This window comes from Camarhynchus parvulus, chromosome 1A, assembly GCF_901933205.1.
Source record: "Camarhynchus parvulus chromosome 1A, STF_HiC, whole genome shotgun sequence".
Classification (NCBI taxonomy): Eukaryota; Metazoa; Chordata; class Aves; order Passeriformes; family Thraupidae; genus Camarhynchus; species Camarhynchus parvulus.
This window is the reverse complement of record NC_044586.1, coordinates 50,555,674-50,574,097: the sequence shown is the minus strand read 5'-3', so window position 1 is coordinate 50,574,097 and position 18,424 is coordinate 50,555,674. Positions and strand designations below refer to the sequence as shown.

General features: G+C 42.1%; 1 protein-coding gene across 10 annotated transcripts in view; it reads right to left on the bottom strand.

Annotated features, from left to right (window-relative positions):
• The window catches only part of PLXNB2 (plexin B2), a 251,912-nt gene that overhangs the window by 188,352 nt on the left and 45,136 nt on the right, over nt 1-18,424 (bottom strand). The window lies entirely within an intron of this gene.

Sequence of the window (18,424 nt, the reverse complement as noted above, 5' to 3'; positions counted from 1 at the left end):
ACAAGTCAATCATTCTCTGCCTCAAATTCATCTTTGAAGTTTCCAGTGATCTCAATGTTCCTTTAATGAACACAGATTTCTTTTTAGTACATAAGAATTCCTTCTTATTACAGGATATTTTAATTCATATTTGTTGGTTAAGGTTAGAAAAGTTGAACAGTAAGTTTCATATGAAAAGTACTAAAAATACTGGGAATGATAGATGATACCTATACACACATGATGGTCAAAGGATGTTGTCCTGGCACTTTCAAGAAGATAGCCATGTTCTGCAGTTACAAAATACCTATTTTTCTTGGAATTTGGATACTGTACACTGTGCTGTGAGGTGGTGTGTCATATTTTCACCAAAATCCTCTGAAAGGTGGTGGCTGCAAGAAAAGTTGTCTGACACTAGTAACAGATAACAAGAGCCAGCTATTCCACACAACAATCATTTAACCTCAAAAATTAGAGCAACAAAGTAATTAATTTCCATAAAGCTAAGCACTGAAGGCCTCGCAGTAATCTCGTCTCTGGAATTCAATTTTAACATGAGAACATACTAGCACATGGAAGAGTGGCAGTATTTTGGTTTATACTACAAAGGTGGTTACAGAGATACCTCTTGTCATAAACAACCACTTTGATTAGCAGATTAATGGGCAGACTGTCCTCACTGTGTCTAGCCTCATCACCCTGAGCCTTTACACATTCTCTCCAAACTCTCCTCTGGAAAGAGCAAGTCTGCCATATTTTAATCTGATATTAGTCTTCAAGTATAAATAATACATGGAGATGAGCTAAAATGTCTCATTGATTAAAATTCTACACTGTGAGCTTGTCACATTTCAATGTGCAAATTGCTTCTGTCTGGCCTGCATTCAGAAGTCAGTCATCTAAATATATATACACACTTGCTTGATTTTAAGTTTAGTATCACAGCTGAACCACAGATTAGAATCAGAAGAGATTTTTCCCTACAATGAATTTTTAAGTAATGATGCATCTGGTCAACTGATTACCTAATGAGATGACTGTATTACATGATGTGGCTGCCTTCACACAGCTGTGAAGAGCTCAGCCAAGCCTTGGGTTGAAAGCTAAGCCTTAGGTTCTACCATGGTTTGCAGCACTTGAACTATAGCTATAGTCCTCAGAGAGGCCAAGAAATCAGCAAAATGGAAAGGCCATGGATACCAAATTTGCATAGTAATAGCTTTTTACATGTTTACAAGCAATTCTTAAACATCCAATGTATCCAGGTAGTTTCCTTGGGAAGCAAACACAAAAGTCAGCTCTAGTAAGAGCAAGGATTAATTATTTGTCCTCACATATTTATGATTAGTACTGCAGAGTCTGTACATAAAGTGCAAAGGTGGTCAGAGAATTATGATGTTACCCTGCCACATGCTCAAAATTTTTGGATTTCAAAGTCATATACACAATATTCAAAGACTGAAATGTCCCCCTTGAAAGCAGTGGTGAGACTTGCATAGGCACCTTTAGAGAAAAGGGATGTTAGAGAATCTATACATTTGTTATGCACAACTTGTTTCTTAAAACCAGCTCAGAATGAGAAGTTATTTCAAAGTGACTTCTGCTATTTGAAAGCAGTATGTCCATAAAAGCTCTTCTTTTAGGAGTTTGCTTTTATTTGCAGGTCAGATAATCAAATTATTTTCTAGATTAAGAAAGTATCCAATAAACTCAATAATTTAACATATTGAGCCATAAACTCAACAGAAAAAAATACAGTCCTGCCTTGACCAGAATCATATTTAAATATAGTGCTGTGTGAAGAACCTTCTCTCAGGAAGGCACACTGATTAAAACATGATAATGGAAGTAATGGCATTAACGGCCACCAGCAAAAGAAATGGGAGGAAAAACTCATGCAAACCACTGTCATGCTTTCTGCCAAGAGCAGAGAAAATGATTGCAGAAACATTCAGTTCTCACCAGTGTTGTTCAATTTACTAGTGCTAGGACTAATTCTTTTACTCCTTAATCTATTATAAGTTTGGAACAACTGATACTGTCTTTAACTGGTGAACATAAGGCAAAGATTAGTAAGGTCTCCATGCTTACCTCATAAAGAATGAAAAAACACCACACAATCACACAGCAATAGCAAAGAACTACAAGATGGAATTTTTCTAAGAATGAAGGTTATTAAAATGAAATAATTTTTGAAGTATTATTTTCTATGGCTTAATCTTTTTAAAAATGCCCATTTTTGCTTTTTCAATTTTACATTATGCTGCCAAACTGACAGTTTTAAAGAAAATATGGCATCTGCAGAGACATCTTTCCAAATGAGAACTTTAAAAACATTTATTTAACTTGTTAGAACATTTTCTTATTTAGTTATCATTACATGAGTATATAATGAAAGGAGGAGAAGCTACTCAAAACAGAAGTAATATATTGCAGTAGATCTGTTTATGAAGAAAATCTAACTTATATAATACCTGTAGCCCAAAACCACATATGCACAGAAATCCACAAACAAACAAACAAACAAACAAACAGAAAAAGGGCAGATAAATGTCTGCTAGTAATTTCAGATTATACATGACATATTCTGGCATGTGCATCATATTGATATGCACAACAATTTCATGTTTATCCATTTAGCTGTATGCAGTGGGTGACAGTGCAGAAAGCAAGAACCATTTCAGAAAGGCAAATTGCATGGAAATAAAGTCTTTTTCAATTGCCCAGCATTTTCTGAGGGCCAAGGCCATGCACTCTGACAGACAGCTATAAGGATGGAAGGACTGATCTGTAGCAGTGCACACATGCTGCATTGACCCAGGTTATTAAGATAATGATAGAGTAGCTATTTCAACATTTTGGATGAACGAATAACCTGAATTTTCCACAGTAGTAGAAAATACTAAGAAGAAAATGGTAAGTAACCTCACAGTAAACTGACAAACCACATTCCTATAAAGGAGTTTTGGCAGGCAGTTGTCACCTCCATAACTCTGTCTTCATTGCCAGTCATCAAGACACAAATCAAAGATACCTAAAAAGCATTAAAGTAATTTGTAGAAGATGAGTATATGCCTTTGTTGGAGTTCATAGGAATGACTTGAATATTTTACAGGAAATGGCAAATCTTGAAAAAAGGTACGAATTTGATTTTTATTTGTAAATCCTTCTTGCATGTTGCACAATTCTGCTAAGATTATACAAGACTTTATTTCATGAAAGCTATATACTCTTCAAAACACCAAAGGGTATCTAGCCTGCAAAATTATCACAGTTTATTCCCAGGGATTGGATCCCACAGAAGGAAAAAACCTTAATAACTGATAGCAGTCCATGCAGAATTCCTGTGAAACTAGTCCTTTAACAGCAACACATTCCTCTAGTTTTCTAGAAGCTTCAAAACCTGTCTGACCTGAATTTATTTTATGGACCTGACAGGAAAGCCTTCCCCTCCCTGCACTTCTGTGCATAAGCAGAAGAATACCTTCAATAATGCAAGTGTTTTAAACCATGCTTTACATGTGATGAAAGGTTAACTTCACCAGAAGCCCAGTTTTGAAACAGGGCTTGAAACAGGCAACACAGCGTGCTGTAACAAAAGGAAAGAAAAACAAAACCTTGGATGTTTTCCTTCAAAATAAAAGAAAGTACTGCAAAGGCTCTTTCAAGAAGTGAGCTAAAACATGTCCTTGCCCTTCTTAAAGTTGTGAGGGAAGTCTGTGACAGTGTGGCCAGACATGGACATGTGTATTTGCCTCCAGAGGCTATTGCATCTGCTACAGGTTACAAGTTCCCATAAGCAGCATGCTCTCTGTTGATGTGAATATATAATCTGTATAATTTTGGTGAAGTTGTTAGTGAGATCACCACAAACACCAGTCTTCTAGCCCTACCATAATGTAGTGTGGGAATATGAGTCCAAGTAGTTAATGCCTGGTGGCAGAAGCCACCCTATACTGTCAATCCCATCCATCTGCTGGAGGTTGCAATCTCTGGAAAAAGATGGCCAGCATATTTCAGCACAAGTTAGCATACCAGGCTGTGAACTGTGATGAGGGGGAAGTCGACTTTAATTTCCTTCAGCCATCCCTGCTAAAGAAACATCGCTGACAGCTGGAACAGTAACTCCTTAAATCAATTCAGCGTGAAATTCCAGAGCACTTCTCTTGATGCCCTCTAAAACTGGATGGCTTTAATCAGCAGCTGGCTGAGTTACTGTAAGTAGATAGGCAAGGTGGCATGCTTGGTGTTCCCTCCTGTTATCTCTTTATGCAGCAGTGTCTGCAGGAGACCAAGTATTCATTAACTCCTGCCACAGTTAGCCAACAAATGCTTCCTGCCGCTTGCAAGGGGCTGGCTAGCTCTTTAATCTTTTCTTCTAGAAAAGAAGGATGATTAACAAAACACCCTGTAAATATGCACAATTCAAGCCTTTTTTTCACTGCCAGGTGAAGACTAGATCTCCAGTCTAATTGTTCAGCAGCACATGGTTAACACTGCTGCAGAATTTAGTATCTTTCCCATAAAATATCTGGAAAGGTTTTCAAGCATTCAGACTGAGCTGCTGTACAGCGTTAGAATAACAGGCAACCCTACTGGAGTCTAAAGCACTGTCTCTGTGAAATATTTTTCAGCACAGGAGATTCTACAAAAGAAACAAACTATCACATCCCCAAAGTGATACACTTCCTTTTTTTCCCTCTCCCGTAGCGATACAGCAGACTTACATTTTCCCTGAAATAATTTTTCAAAGTTTTGTTGAGTTTAATTAACCAGATGAGGGAAAAGAATGTTCTTTAAAATCCATTTTACTGTGAGACACGGGCATTTACAGCAGTCAGTGACTTGTGGAAGCTGTTACTGTGAGATACAGAATTACTGAGCTGAAGAATAATACTTGCCACAGACTCAGCTTTAATATTGGAGGTGAGGGATCACCTGTGCTGACAATGTCTGCACTCAGCATGACTAGGAAATAGGAATAGCTTCTCTAGCATCCATCCATTTTTACAGATTATAAGACAAATGCTTTTATGAGCACTGGGATAAATGAAATTTGTTTGCTAAACCAATTTGTCCTCTTCTGCTTGACTGTCTCTTTCAACAGAGTTGCTTAATAGTAAAGCATATTCCTCAAAGAACCCACATTGAAAAACACATGAGAGAGACACAAAGAGATTAATGTGGTTTCTCTACAGGATGGGTTTCACTGAGTTTGCATCATGGTGGATATCTAAGAAGGAATGTTTTGGGCACAGCTCTGAGTCAGCTGACACAGATGATCCACACCACCAGGCAGGGGGACCTTCTCCATTCCTTAGCCTGCACTGTGCAGTCTCACATCCTCATTGCAGCTGGCCCTCAGAAGTGAACTGATTTGACTCCCTAATCTAGCAAAAACCTCATTTTCTTTGGATTGGTGCAGTTTGGCTGCACAATAGCTGAGCTGGCTCACTGTGCAGACAGGCAATCTGCAGAGGCGAAAAAGGGAAGAACGGGGACAGCACCACTGCTTTGGGCACTAGGAGTCAGTAAGGGAAGGTGGCTGAGAGGATGCCAGAACTAACACAGAGATCACCAAGCTTTCCTGACCAAGCTAAAAAAGGTCTAATAAAACATGTATTACAGTACCTGAGGCAAACCTGTAATGTCCTTTCTAACTGTACACCCAAATCAGGAAAACCTCAATGGTTCAGTGGAGGTTGATAATTCTCCTTTCAATTCTTTCTCATCTTTGTCTTCCCAGCACAGCCAAAGAGGCACACACTGATCTGTGCACTGCAAAATGGCCTCCCCAGCCCTCAGCATTGACAAACGAGCAGAAAGTCAGGGATGGGCTCTCCAGACATCTTCCAGGAATGTTTTCCTCTCAGACAGGCCAGTCTCAGGGCCAACAAACCCCTGGCAAACATGAAGCATTTTGACTGGATCCTGCTGAATAATCTGTCTAAGGAGACTGTGCAGGGCCTTGCTGTGGGAGCAGCTTGGGGGCGGGAGCCCTACAAAAGCCCAGATGTGGTGAACAGCTGTAGGATCCAGCTCACTTAGAGCTTACAGTTTTGTTTCCAACTTAAGCTGGATCAAAACCAAGTCATTTGTCAGCAAAATGTAAACCACTGTCTCGCCACATTTGTGGGCACACAAATAGCCACACTGTTCCTGTGCCTTCCTCCAAAGTGTTGCACAGGGCTTTTTAACCTATGCAGGGCCAAATAAGTGCTCCCCTCTCCTCACTAGCTTCACAAGAGTGAGTGTGGGAGGACTGGCTCAAACATGAAGCCTTGAGGGAAGGGCTGCACTTCCCCTGGGCAGTTGGACTGTGTGATTTTGGGTAATGCTATCTCCTATGCTAAAAGGATCACATCAACCCACCATGCTGAGGGACCACTGGCTTTTCAAACGCTTCCCAAAACCTTCTCAAAGGGCTTTTTGGAACACAGAAAGACCCGAAGAATCATCCTACATGTTGTTCTAGATTATTACTTCCATTTGTGATCTGAATTAGACCCAAAGGTTATTTATTTATTTTCCAATTTGTTATGGGGATAGAAGCCTTCTGTCCTCTAGACTCTTAAAATTAGAGGCACCATGGATAGATTAAACAGGTATCAAGGTATGATTTTAAAAGCAATTTTTTTAAAAAAGCAGGTATTGATACATTAAAACTTAATAACTCTTTTCAAGACATTGAATTTCATAATCAAAACCTCCTTAGAATTTTCATTAAAAAATGAAATTGCTGATCCAACAAACCATAACAGCTGCAAATTGGGTCTGAAAATAAATACTTATGCATAAAAACCTACTTATTAATATTCTGATGAGGCTGAGACATGTATTTGAATGAAGAAAAGGCACTCCACAAACTAAAAAAACACCCAATACCAACAGAAAAAACTATTGACTTTCATGTGAGAATACTCAAGCGGCTTAAAAACTTATCTCAAAGGTGGCCATTAATGGTTAAAGAGACTTATCAAATTGGATAACTTGTTTCTTTTTGGCACTGAGATTGGGAAAAAAACTAGGAAAAAAAGATTCCAGGAAAGGTATCACTACACCCTGTAGGAAAAACACACACAAAACAAAAAAACAACACTACAGTTTTCTGTACTCATGAAATTGAGATCTTGACTGCACCAAACCTGTTAATAGGATGCCTGGAGACAAGAAAGCAAGAAATATTTTCTCACTCTTGTCAGGACCAGCCTTTTAAAACACTATTTATGAAAAGTCAAGCTTGACTACCCAGTAGGGTTCTCCTCTCAGGATCCCTCCAGCCCAGCATAGCCCCCTTTGCTGGAGAGCTACACCACATCCTCCTGACCCAATGAGACTGTGGTAAAGCATTGTGCCGCAGGGAATCCTCAGGAATTCATTTCCTCTCCTTCTTCTACAAGATATCCAGAGCTGTTATACACTTCAGCCTTCCCACCTGAATTAGCAGGTTCTGGAAGTGCAGCAGTGTCTGCAAACAGCACTGTAGCAAATCAGCAGCCACAGCCCAGAGGGAGGTGCTCACCCCCACCTCCTCCATGGTCTCTCCCAGAGAAGTGCAGCACCAAGGGGCACCAGGCACCCAATCCTAAGGGGGCTGTGGGAGGAAAAGAGTGGAGGACAAACAGGAGATAAGCAGGGTCCTCATGGTCTTGCAAAAGCAAGGGCCCAAGCTACACAATGCGAAGGAGGAGGGAAGTTGTGTGATGGATGCAGACTCCCAGGCAGCTTGGGACTTGTGGGGCAGGACAGAGACTCTTTCTCTGCCCTCAGGTCTGGAGGGACAGGACTGGTTCCGTGATACGATGACCTGGGATGAGGAGCAAACCCCATGAAGTGGGGTTTCAAGACCCACAAGGCCTTAAGGAAGTATGACCACCATAAAGAGGGGCTCGATAACAGTGGTTGGAGATTCCCTTCTCTAGAGCTCAAATGCACCCATCTACTGATGCAAGATGCTGTCATGGGAGATAGTTTATTTGTGGGGTGCCAAATTTGGGATGATGAAAAACTGAAGCTCACTATCCTATAGCTACAACTACCACCCCTTGCTGCTTATCCATGTAGGCAGTGGTGATATTGCCATGCTAGGCCTGGAATTGAAGAATCACTACAGAGCTCTATGGGTAAAGGCTGGAGTCCAGGCAATGCTCTCCTTGATCCTAAATGCAAAAGGGAAAAGCGCAGGAAGGAGTGCACAATTCCTGCCAATCCATGTCCGGCTGCATGATGACTGGGATCTCGGGTATATCAGAGATGTGGCTTTTATGACCATGGAACTCTCTTGAGCAACAGAAACTATGAGAGAGATCCACCTAAGAAAACAGAACAATGCAGAATTGTTGCCCTTTACAGAAAAGGAACACTCAAATGTGTGGAGCTCATTTATAGGATGGACAATAGCCTGGGTGAATGCTTGTGGGCTGGCATAAAGGAGAGACCAATGAGGGTGGCACTGCGATGGGAGGTTATAGCAGACCACACAGTGCAGAAGTTGATGACGTCTTCTGTAAACAACTCTAGGAAGTTTCTAGACCACAGACCCTAGTTCTCAAAGGAGACTTCAACCTCTCTGAACTCAAAGAGGGAAAGGCAGCCCAAAACAGATTTCTGGAAAATGGCAGGGACAACTTCTTAACACAAATGCTACATGAGCCACAAGGGATGACACTCTCGTAGGGGTTCTTAAGGTTATTGTGGTATGTCTTGGTGAGATGAATTAGTATCCAGTAATATGCATATATAAAAGAACTATCAAATATATATATACAGACATGGTTAGATCAACAACACTACATTTTCCATACACACGACTTGCTTCTTGCATTTAAATAACTTCCATGTGTATTCCAGAAATGTGGTTTAAGTCATATGCATGGGTACACACAGGGAGTAAGAGATTCTTAAACTGGGTGTAAAATCCAGGCACTTTCTTTTTTAAAAAGCTGCCATCTTATCTTCCAATTATCTGTTTCAAGACCAACAAATCAGACCATGTCACACAGCAAAAGGAAAACCTCTATTCAATATTTAGTCATGTAACTTCAGTATGGAATACAAATACCAAAACTATCCCCTTTTCAAAGGCTTCAAACCAGTCATTAGTGCAAGCATTACTTTAAAATTAGAGAAGGTCACAAACAGCAAGCAAACTACATCTTCTGTAACATATTGAGCCCTCATTGTTAGAAAACACAGCTGTTAAGCATTACCTGAAGTAATTTAGCTATAGAACTCAAGTAGTTTAAATTAGCCAAGTTCTCAAATAGACTTGCACACCCTCTAATCATGACACTGAGTATCAGAGGGTTCTCAGGGTTGGTAATCTACATAATTTCCCACTTGTAGTCAAGATACTCAGACCTTATTTGAAGTAGTTTTTATTATTATTGGCATTTCTTTAAAAGAACACCTTTGTGCCAACAGGCATAAGAAAACCCTAGCTAATGTTTTCATATGTAAAGCCAAATAACACATGTTCATTGGACAGCAACTGCCTTTCTTTTGAGGTATCTTCACAAGCTAGAGTGACTTGCCTCTGGAGAGTAAGGCATGAAACAGATCCAAAGCACACAACCATGTGCAGTGTCAGCAGTGACCTGGTGGGAACAGTGCAGACCCTGCAAAGGGAGCCCTGTAAACTGGCTGTTCAGGCAATGCACCTGCAACAGCTGGGGCACACTGCCAGAAACCCTCCACTACACTCTCTGCAGGCCTGCTACCTCCTGCTTTTAAGCAGTTCCTAAGAAAAGCCAGCATGTTATTAGGAGGTTTAATTCCACTGTGGTGGTGTCTAGGTTTGCATTAGAAACTTTGATGGTGTCAAAAGGCAACAAGAGATTGCATGATCAGACAGACAATGCTGGGACAGAAAAGGCTGTTTCCCACTCTGCTTTCCCAACACAAATTTCAAACACTGGAATTCCATGGATATTATTAAATACACATCAGACCAAACTACATGAGTTCCACTACCTAAAACTCCGTCCAAAAGCCAGCCACTGAATGACAGCAGGTCTCATTTAAAACCATTTTTATGGAGACCAAATCTATTATTTGATCTCAACTTCAAAGACTGATTTGATCTCAACTTCAAAGATTATACATTACTTTGGCAGAAAATAAAGGTCCAGAGAAAATACCAAAATGCAACCTTCTGAATTGTTTCTCCAAAATTAAGGGATTTATTGGCTGACTACAATGCAAGAGATGAAGCAGATTTGAGAACAGCCAGAAGAACACACCAGAACTGAATTAATTATGGATTTACTTGGGAGAGAAAGAAAATACTTGAAGAGCTCATTTTCACTTGAGCTACTTGGGAGATGTGTGTATTGCAGTGGGATCCATTTTTCTCCTGTTGGGAGAGCATCAGTCAAAGTCCCACCACATTCTTGGAAAATAGCACCATGAATCAAAGAAGGAACAAGCCTGCAGTTTCACTTGTTCAATGGTTTTTTGTTATTGTTACTGAGTCTGAAGGCAGGCTTCAAGGAAAATTAAAAATTTAAATGAATTTTTTTTCAAAATAGAGAGACACCTTTGAAAGCAAGAGAGGCAAATTACAGCTAGGGCCCACAGGGAAACTCAGCTCCTTCAGCACTAAAGGGAACAATGCATCTTTGTGCAACGGAAACAGATTTCATCAGTCTGCTTTGGAGGAGAGCACAGCTATCTCTTAAACCACGGCACTGAGAGGACAGGCAGCAGAGCTTTACAGCCTTACTCCATGGAAGGGATCCTCAGCGCTGACTGGAGGCATTTTCAGTCCTTCCTCCTCTTCCACAGGGATCAGTTCCTACACCTTCCACACCTCTGCTAGAAGTGACCCCTCTTGCCATGGCAGTGCTTTTTGTAGTGCTTCAGAGATGCCAGAGCAAAGGCATACAGACAACTCAACACACAGATGAGGCTGAAAGCTCACAGCAAGGTCCTGGCAGCACTCTCTGCTTACACTGCTGATGTGTCCTTGCTCCACAGCCCATCATCAGCTGTGCTGCATGGAAGCAACTCAACTCACAAAAAGGCTGCCAAAAGTAAGGGGAAAAAGCCCAGGCTGGATCAGTTCTGTGAAATACTATTAAAAGAGTTTAAAGGAAGGATATGTGTCTGTATGGTTTGGTCTCACACACACAGACAGACACAGGACAAAAATTTTATCCCTCAAAAAAGCAGTTTGAGTTGGTGGTGAACTTCACTGGGGACAGAGAAGTCATCCAAAAAGCTGAAAAACCTCCCTCAGGTTTTGCTGATGAAGGTTACAGAAAGTTGTCAAATTCCTCATTCTGCAAGAACCACCACATAGTGGCCTTCCAGCTCACAATGCTTCAGGAATCACAGAATCTTTAAGGTTGGGGAAAAAACCTCTACAATCACCAAGTGTAAGCATTAACCCAGCACCACTGCATCCACCACTAGACTGTACTGCCAAGCGCAACATCTACATGCCTTTGAATACTTCCAGGGATGGCGATTTCTTGAGCAGTCTGTTGCAACACCTGATCACACTTACAGTGAATAATTTATTCCCAGTATCCAGTCTAAACCTTCTCTGGTACAATTTGAGGTAATTTCCTCTTATTGTGGCACTTGTTACCTGACAGAAGAGACTGAGAATCCAATGAATTACCTCCTCTTCTGAATCCATATTCATGCATGCCTGTACCATGCCAGAAGAGCACTCTAGTCTAACTAGATCAACAGACCCTTTTACACCTTTACCTTGACTTAATTCTCTGTTGATGACTGCATTTGTTGATATCTTGAGGTTTTCCAGACAGCATCAGTTGGATGTTTTGTGGATCAGCTTCTCATAGTACCAAGTTTTGTGTTCAGGCACAGCCACATGCTTGCTGTACTCCACCCACTGAGGTCTATGCTGAGGTGAGCTCAGTATCCATCTTCTCTAAAGTACTCTGTGTTCTCTGAACATTCAGAGAGCAAATTATGGCCATCAGCTGCAACAAATCCTCCTGGATCCCATAACCACATACCACAGCTAAGAATGCACACAACAGCACAACCCTCAGTTTGAAGTACACACTTCCTTGACTATGTTCTTACCCACTTATTCAAGCACAGACCAGGAGAAAAGAGTTGCCATAATACAAGTCACAAGCACTAGTCACAACTTGTAGCCAGACACCTGTGAGAGTCTGTCCGAAATCCTGCATTTTCTGCCTCACGATTGCCAAAAAGACCACCGAAAAACCTGCTGAGCCAGTGCAGGGTGGGGAAATGTGCCCGTGCTACCTAGGTAGTTACCTGTCGACTTCATGGGGCATTCTGCCCCCTGATTCCAAACAATGGACCTGGACTCCCCGCCTCTCGGCCTGGCTGTTTGTGTGCCTATGGCCCTTTCCAACAAGGAGACCCCCTGGCCTGCCTTCAACCATCGCGACAAATAAACAAAGATTTGGCGGGGTCACCGATGGATCAAGACAAGAAGACCCTGTATCACCAGACCCCCATGTACCTTCTTCTGACGGGGCTGATTACAAAACTTGCCCCCACCCCGCTCAGCGGTGGGGAGGGAGAGCTGTGCTGTTGGGGGGGGGGGAAAATTGCCCAGAACCAGCGCGGTACTGAAGCACAAAAACAATGGTACAATGGTTTCTGTTAGCCATCTGGACTCTGAGTTTATCTGGACTCCGTGTATCTGTACCCCGAGTTCTGTGTTCTTCCCTTTTCGTGATTTTGGTTGTGAAATCGATTCCCTTCCCCCAACGAAAGACAGTATAATTAGGGACCCTGAACAGCCGTCCTCGGAGATCTCCCCAAGACCTGGTACCCTGCTGAACTTCCAACGGCTGGACCGCGAGGATCAAGACCACGGTTTTGGTAGTTATGACCCATATCCCTTCCCTTTCCTCCCTTTCTTTCCTTGCCTTTTCCTCTTCTCTTCGGTTCCCCCTTTTCACCAACACCATTCTGCTGTGATTTTCAATAAAACTGTATCTGATTTGTTGCCGTAAATCCTCTGTGCCTTTCTGGATATTTTGCACCCAAAAATCAACCCCGTCATCTGCACCCCCCCTGGGTCGGATCGGGACAACACCATCTCCCCAGCTTCAGTTCCACCAGCTGGAGCAGTGACTGTCTTCAGCAGAGCGCAGAGTAGTAATATCCAGGCTCCTGTGGATATTACCAACCTTCAGAGCTTCCAGCAGAGCCATTTGGATGATGCTCCCTCCCTTGCCTGTATCTGCCAAAACCAGCCAGGAATGTGAAGACCTATCCCTGGTAATTCTGACCAGCTGACAGAGTTGGCAGAAGAGGGCCTGTCAGAAGATCTGCCCAACAGCTCTTGATGTCAACTCTTGTGTCTCTGGAGGATGAGAGATGAATAAAAGCAAAACTAGATATTCACCTCCATGAACAAAGGGGAGCACCTCTCACCATCAGCTAGGGAATGCTGGCAGCACAAGATGTGTTGTATCTTCAAGCAGTAATGGAAGGGAACAACTGCAAAATCAATGAAGTGCAGGAAAGACCTGAACTGACTGTGTGTTCTGACAGAGCAACTGAGGCACGACATGTTCCCTAGAGCAGCATGAGGAGGCTGTGGAACAACTTAACCTTGTACCAGCTTCCTCAGGTAGACCACAAATATATGAGTGGTTGTGGAAGAGTGGTGGGGGGAAAGCAGTGTGGAGAAGGCACAGGGTCGAGAAAAAATAAAATTTATTAATTAGGAAAAGGAGTAGAAGCTGAGTAGTCCTGTATACTAGTAGTACTGTCATAAACAACTTTCCCCCAAAATTTCCCCAAACTGCTTCTAGACCAATCCTGTTCTCTCTCCAAATAGTTCTATTTCTTAAAGCAATGCCCCTAGCCCCCTATAAGAGGAAAAATTGCTGGTGACACAAAACATAAAAGTAGTGGAGTGGTGAGGAAGTGATTAAAACCAGAACAAGTGCATGCACTTGGGGAGAAAGTGTTCACTGCTTCCAGCCCAGAGAGGGTCATAAGGGACAGTGGCACATACCCAAAGAAATGATAAATGGATTTGGCATGTACATTACTTCTTGGTAAAATCCCATGAAGACTTTTTCTGGCTTTTATTACTATGTGTGCACAAATCCAAAACACACACGGTGTATTGACTTAATCCACAACCACAGTGCTTTTATGTGCCCATTTTTGCTCAGTTCTGAGGTCTCATCGCTTCCTCTTTTTTCCTGCAGAAGTAAAAACCTTCTCCCTTTTTTGAAAGCAAAACTCTTCCTGAAAAATAATTCCATTCATTCCCAGAAATGATTCCCAGCCTTTACACTTGATGAGCAGAAAGCAGTAAATTCTGTGAAGGATTTAGACTGGGAGAGTTTTAGGGAGAGAATACTGCAGTTCTTAGGGTTGTTTCTCACACACCATCACAATGGTTGGTCCACACAGCATGATGAATGTGTGCAGGGCTCTGCTTCCCTACTCTGTGGTTTCAGTTTCTAAGTGGATGACTCTAACTATAAATGTATAATGGGTTTGAAAAATAATCTTATCCAGGGCAAATGGAAAACCAAAATCATCAACTTTGGAAAATGAAGGATTCTACTAAAAATAGCTGTGGAATTTCTGGTTTTGCCAAAACCAGTATTTTCAAATAAGCTGGGGACTAATGTATCTCAGTGGCCACTTCCTGAGCTTGAAGACAGAAAGCAACAGTCTCCTCTTCCTTCCAATATAAAACCAGCAGAATGAAATTACTCATTGCTGACAATTTAACCCCTCCATGATAAGCTCACCAATGGCACTAACAAGACAGGCAAGAATCACACCAAATATAGATCACTGTTCTTTGGAAGACCCATAAAGAACAGCTGAGAAATGGGAGAGGCAGAAGGACTGGAAAAGTCTGAAGAGAGAACCAAGTAGCTGAGACTCTTTTCTGAAGCCTCAGGGGAAGTGCTAGAGGGATGGGGAATTTAAAGCTCCTTAACTATTAGGAGGTTATAGCAACAGAAGAAGCAATAGGTTTCCCCTCTGAGCACTTGGAACATGAGGAAATAATAAAACTTTTAGGCATCTACTGGCAAGGCAAAATTCACAGTGAATAGGCAGCATTTAGTCCTCAGACATGGGTCAGGAATGACAGCACAGCATTACCTCCCCAAACATCTGCCCCCTGGGAGAGTCAGTGGTGTGCCACCCACCTTCCTCGGAGGTGGGACAATTGCTGCTTTCCTCCTTCTTGTCTGTTTTTTATTTCACTCTATAGTTTTGTCATACTCAGAAACTGCCAAAACCCCAAGAACTTTCAAAATGGAACTCAGAAGCTTAAGAAAAACAAAGGAAAGCTTCAGTCTCCATGGCTCAACTGTTATGCCAAAGTGCATTTTAGGTAATTTTAAAAAATTACTTGCTCTAGAAGGGTGTCAAAAATGAAACCTCATAGCTTGATTGTTGAAATATGACAGTTTGACTATTAATGCAACAGGAAAAAATTAGCTTCCTCAAAGGATTTGTTCCATGGGTCATATGAAAAGAAAGGGCAAAGACTTTTTTATAAGTAGTATTTGGTAGCAAATGTTAAAAGAAGTCAAATACCTAATTATCTGATTGGAAGAAAGGAACAGCTGGTATGTTTCAGTGAAGATAAACATCCAGAGTCTATCCTTGCTGGGTGAGAGTTGATCTTTTTTCTTCACAGGCTTTTCTGAAATTAGCCATTGCCTTGGCAGCAGAAGAGGAAGCTACTGCTAAGCATTGAGTAATTAATTCTTAAGTTCCAAGAAAGGTAATATTAAATATGCTTATCCATATATTTTTCTGAATTATGTATGCATGGAAAGATAGAAATTGTGATGAAGAAGAAGGGAAGGGAACAAGAGCCTTCTATTTTAGAGCTTTTTCTCAGAAAAAATGTTAAACAACATAAATTAAAAAAAAAAAAAGCCCTGCTAGTAAGATGAGCTGTCACAGTTTCTGGAGAAGAGTATAAATGAGCATTTTAAACCAGAAGACTTTGCAGACACAGATTGTGTTTTCCACATCAACTGCAACTTTTCCTTTTGTAATTTATACTGTAATTTGAAAATGCCAACTGAAGGGTTATGCAAGCTTCTGCTGTGAAACAAAAACTGGAAGGTGCTTCCACATTTCTCTCTAAATTAAGATGAAGCAAAGAGATGAAAAATATTCTAATTAATGGAATTTCTAAAAAGCCTTCTTTTCAATGAAATTGTACAGTGGCTTCCTTCTGTGATCAGCTTTGTATTCTTGATTGAATATCTCAGCTGGTTTTTTTCCTACTGATCAAAAGCATCCCCACCCAGGTCCTCCATGTTCATGCACTAATCTTTCAGATGCCGATCTTCAGTGCCCAAATCAAAGTTGTTAGCAGGAGCAGCTCCTGTGCACTACATGGCTCATGGCTTTTGAAGATGGCTGAGTGAATCTCCCTCGTTGCCAGTGCTCCTCTTGGAGGTTACACATGCCTCTCTGACAGGAATGCTGGAGTATACTCCATACTTTCCTGTAATGTCCACTCAAGTAGCCAGTAGTAGGGACCCCAGTGGTAAAGGTCCCCCCCTTACCTCCTCGTGCCACAAGCCAGGATTTTGCACATCTGCCCTCTGAGAGCCAAGCAGAGGTCCCTGCCTGCCTCGTCTCCCTTGCTCTTCACACCATCTCTCCTTTCTTTCTGCAGAAGGCTGTCACAGCTTGGTTCCCATCCGTGCCTCGTGGCTCCTGCTGCAAGCACAGGCCCAGTGAAGAGTGTAATGCAGCCAGTAGTGTGAGCAGCTGCTTCCTCCCACATGCCTGCCAGCAGATAGAGGTGAGCAAGCCAAGAATGTGTGTGTATAGAGGCACATATGTTACCACTCTCCTTCCCATTGTCCTCCCTGGCCAGCTAGGTCAGAAGTCAGCAGCAGGGGTGCCAGCAGGGTTTGAATGGGGCACAGCAGGATCGAGGGCTCGGGGCCAAGGGATCTGCAAGAGGCAGCATTTCCTGGCTCCCATGGGGCTCCCCTAGACACAAGGCATGATGGCCCCCAACAGCATGGTGTCTCTTCAAGGGACAAGATTTCTCAACTCTTGAGTTTACAGGCATAGCCTTTATGGGTCAGCCTCTCATTTGAGAAAGCAAAACCTGGCATAGCCCTCTGAAGAGACTGCCAACCTACAGCTGCTAATTTATGAATTACTAATTCATAAATGTAGAGCTTTGGGGAGGTCTCTTTGTCAGAAAAGCAGCACAGACTGTCTCTTTCTGACAAGCAGAAGCAGTACAGCAGGGAGTTAGAGGAGTTAGGAGACACACCCCACTCCCTGGTCTCCAGCACTCATATGTGTGGGTTTTAAGTCTTTTTTTTTTTTTTCTACAATGATTCAGAGGCCCCACTCAGCTGCATGAGCTGCTAGACTTAGGACTACTGCAGCACCTCATGAATATCAATCCTCTCCCACCCTATTCACCTTCATCAAATGAACATCAAAGACTCTCCCAAAGTGCTTGGGAGGGAAAGTTAACATTTACTGTATATTAAATGTGAACTGGATACACTTCAGTTCACCTTTGCTTTTACATACAAGTCAGAAGGCTGAATCATACTGGGACAGGACTGACCTACTCAGGTTTTGCTCAAGTTATTGAGGTTGCCTAGTTATTCCTTTTAAGCCAGACTCTTTAAGAGTCTGGCAGACAAGGCTGCAGGGGAGCTTCAATGTTTCTGAAAATCTCATTAGGCATCTAGCTGTAACCTGAACCCACAGCCTTAGCATACAAGTATTTGACCTTTCATTACTAGACCCATGATCTGCAGAAGAGATGCTATTGTGAGAGCTCAGCCCTGTCTCCTGTGAACATTCTCAAACAGCTACATTACACATCCTGAGGTACTGAGAAACTCCTGCATTGCAAGGAAGAGAGGATAACATAGAAGATTTAAAGGGGGATCCTTTCAGCTTCTAGTACATGGGATTAGATATACAATCATTCTGGGTTCAGAAAAAAATTGGACACTTTCTTATGCTTCGACCCATTTATTCAGAATTAACTGCATGTCTGTATTCAACTGAGACACCTCCGGCACAGCCAGTCCCTCTGCCAGCAGCTAACTAAGCCCCAAGGATGGAGGGAAAGAAGAGAGAAAGAAGCAAGCTGCATTTTTGCCTTGTCTGCCAAACTTCTCCCTAGGACTGAAAACCTAACTTGCAAAGAATGAGTTTCCTTACATGAACATTTCTAAGGCAGAGTACAGCAAATGCTGGTCCCCAGCCCTGCAGCAGCAGCTTCTGCTAGGGCAGATGTAGGGATCATAAAACCAAGGGAGGGAAAAAAAGTAAATAAAAATCTTGATTCCTTACATTCTTGATTCCTACAAGGCAGTGTAAGAGCACAACAGGATTCTGAACTGCATATTTGTATTTTCCATGCTACAGGCAAACAAACCACCCTAGACACTGACTCCTTAACGCTCAGGGCAGATGACAAGCACAACTCGCCCAT